The sequence below is a fragment of the Ornithorhynchus anatinus genome, chromosome 1 (assembly GCF_004115215.2).
Source record: "Ornithorhynchus anatinus isolate Pmale09 chromosome 1, mOrnAna1.pri.v4, whole genome shotgun sequence".
Classification (NCBI taxonomy): Eukaryota; Metazoa; Chordata; class Mammalia; order Monotremata; family Ornithorhynchidae; genus Ornithorhynchus; species Ornithorhynchus anatinus.
Window position 1 is genome coordinate 83,050,787 of NC_041728.1, and position 3,186 is coordinate 83,053,972.

The following is a 3,186-nucleotide window of genomic DNA, read 5'->3' on the forward strand; positions in this document are numbered from 1 at the left end:
TGAGCCTCACGTGGGACAACCTGATTACCCTGTATCTACCCCAGCACTTAGCACATAGTAAGCGCTTAACAAAGACCAACATTATTATTATAATTAGGAGCGAAGGGCAGGACTTGGGAGAAGTGAAGTAAAAAAAAAGAAAGGGATCAGCGGCTCTGTGAGCTCCTTGTGGGCAGGGATTGTCTCTCTTTATTGCCGTATTGTACTTTTCCAAGCGCTTAGTTCAGTGCTCGGCACATAGTAAGCGCTCGATAAATATATAGAATAAATGAATGAATTAATGAGGGAGAGAAGGCGGCTATGGGCGAGGTGCCGCAATGGCTCTGGAGATCCTGCAGCAACTGGCTCTTCCCTGCAGGTGTGTGCTTGTGTTTCTGTGGATGATAATTACGGTATTTGTTAATAATAATGTTGGTATTTGTTAAGCGCTTACTGTGTGCAGAGCACTGTTCTAAGCGCTGGGGTAGATACAGGGTAATCAGGTTGTCCCACGTGAGGTTCACAGTCTTCATCCCCATTTTACAGATGAGGGAACTGAGGCCCAGAGAAGTGAAGTGACTTGCCCCCAGTCACACAGCTGACAAGTTAAGCGCTTACTATGTGCCAAGCAGTTTTCTAAGCGCTGAGCAGTGTTCCAAACGTTGATGATAGTAATGATTGTGGTATTTTTTAAGCGCTTACTATGTGCCGGGCACTGTACTAAGCGCTGGGGTGGATACAAGCAACTTGGGCTGGACACAGTCTCTGTCCCACACGGGGTTGTGGATGTACGAGCGATTGGAGCTGTGTATATTCCTGCCGCTCTCTCGTCCACGGGGTGAATAAATAATAGTATTTATTGAGAGCTTACTGTGTGCAGAGCACTGTACTAAGCGCTTGGAAGGAACAATTCAGCAACAAAGAGAGACCCTCCCTGCCCACCACGGGCTCACAGTCTAGAAGGGGGGGAGACAGACATCAAAACAAGGAGATGGGCATCAATGCAGATAAATAGAATTATGGATACTGTACCCGAAAAGAGAATGGAACTAAAAAGGCAGTGAGGATTCGAACCCAAGGTGGTGACGCAAGCAAGGAAAGTAACACTCAGAGACAGTGTTGGATAGATCAGAAAAGGGAGGAAGGTGACCGAGTGCCCGTTGACCTCCAGAGAGGTACGAGTGACACAACGGCCCCCTCTCCTGTTTGGCTGGGCCTTTATTTGCAAAATATAGGAGAAGTAGCCAATCACAAAAGAACTCGGACAAGTGTGTTTTCTTCAATGACAAAAGAGACTCTTCAAGCAGGCCTTATCTGTTTTGGGTAAGAAGCAATCTTCTGGAATTTGGAATTTGCGGATGTGATATATAGAGAAGCAGCGTGGCTCAGTGGAAAGAGCCCGGGCTTTGGAGTCAGAGGTCATGGGTTCGAATCCTGGCTAAGCCACTTGTCAGCTGTGTGACTGGGGGCAAGTCACTTCACTTCTCTGCGCCTCAGTTCCCTCATCTGTAAAATGGGGATGAAGACTGTGAGCCCCACGTGGGACAACCTGATTCCCCTTTTTCTACCTCAGCGCAGTGCTCTGCACATAGTAAGCGCTTAACAAATACCAACAAATACCAACATTACATCCCACCTGAAATGGGGGACTTCCTGAGACAAAAGCAGAGTCATTTAGATCAAGAGCTGCTAAGCTCAGAATGCTGTTTTTAACCGATACCTATACATAAATACAAATTTATAAATATTATGGTATTTAAGTGCTTACTATATGCCAAACACTGTTCTAAGCGCGGGGGTAGATACAAGGCAATCAAGTAACCAGGCAATAAGTATAAATAAATATAATTATAGATAATTATCTTGATTCTATTTACTGCTATTGTTCTTGTCTGTCTCCCCCGATTAGAGTGGAAGCCCGTCAAAGGGCAGGGACTGTCTCTATCTGTTACCGATTTGTACATCCCAAGCGCTTAGTACAGTGATCTGCACAGAGTAAGCGCTCAATAAATACTACAGAATGAATGAATAATACTAATGATGGCATTTGGTAAGCGCTTACTCTGTGCAAAGGACTGTTCTAAGCGCTGGGGCAGCTTCAGGGCAATGAGGCGGTCCCACGCGAGGCTCCCAATCTACATCCCCATTTTACGGATGAGGGAACTGAGGCACAGAGGAAGTGAAGTGACTTGCCCACGGCCACACAGCTGACAAGGGGCGGAGGCGGGTGTCGAACCCAGGACCTCGGATTCCGCAGCCCGGGCTCTTGCCACTGAGCCACGCGGCTTCTCTAAGCAGCTCCGACACGCCACCCTGGGGCTGCGGGAGCGCGCAGGGGGCGGGGCCACGAAGGGGCGTGGTCTGGGAAGGGGCGTGGCATGGGAAGGGGCGTGGCCGGGGAAGGGGTGTGGCCTGGGAAGGGGCGGGGCCTGGCGCCTCTCCGCCGCGCCTCCCTGGAGGGGGGCGGGAGGCCTGGGAGGGGGCCCGTGTTTTATGGAGGGGCGGGGCTTCCAGGGGGCGTGGCCTGTGGAGGGGCGTGGCCCGGGACCTCTCCGCCGCGCCTCCCTGGAGCTGCGGATGCGCGGGGGGGCGTGGCCTCAAGGAGGCGTGACCCGCAGAGGGGGCGTGTCCTGGAGCCGCGGGCTCGCGCGGGGCGGCGGCCGGGGTCACGCGTGCGGGCGGGGCCTCCAGGGGGCGGGGGCCCTGAGAGAGAGAGAGAGAGAGAGAGAGGGGGCGTGTTTATGGAGGGGCGGGGCTTCGAGGGCGGGGCCTGATGAGGGGCGGGGCCCGGGACCTCTCCGCCGCGCCTCCCTGGAGATGCGGGTGCGCGGGGGGCGAGGCCTCGAGGAGGCGTGGCCTGCAGGGAGGGCGTGGCCTGCGGGGGCGTGGCCTCGACCGCCTCGGCTCCCTGGAGGGGCGGGCGCGCGATGGGCAGCGGGCGTCACGCGCGCGGGGCGGGGCCTCCAGGGGGCGGGGCTCACGGAGGGGCGTGGCCTGGCCCCCCTCCCTGGATCTGCGGCCGCGCGGTGGGCGTGGCCTACAGAGGGGGCGTGGCCTGGGGCCGGTCCGCCGCGCATCCCTGGAGTCGCGGGCTCGCGCGGGGCGGGGGCCTCCAGGGGGCGGGGCTGACGGAGGGGCGGAGCCTGTGGAGGGGGCGTGGCCTGTGGCAGCTCCGCCCCGCCCCGCCCCGCCCTCCGTGCTCCGCTG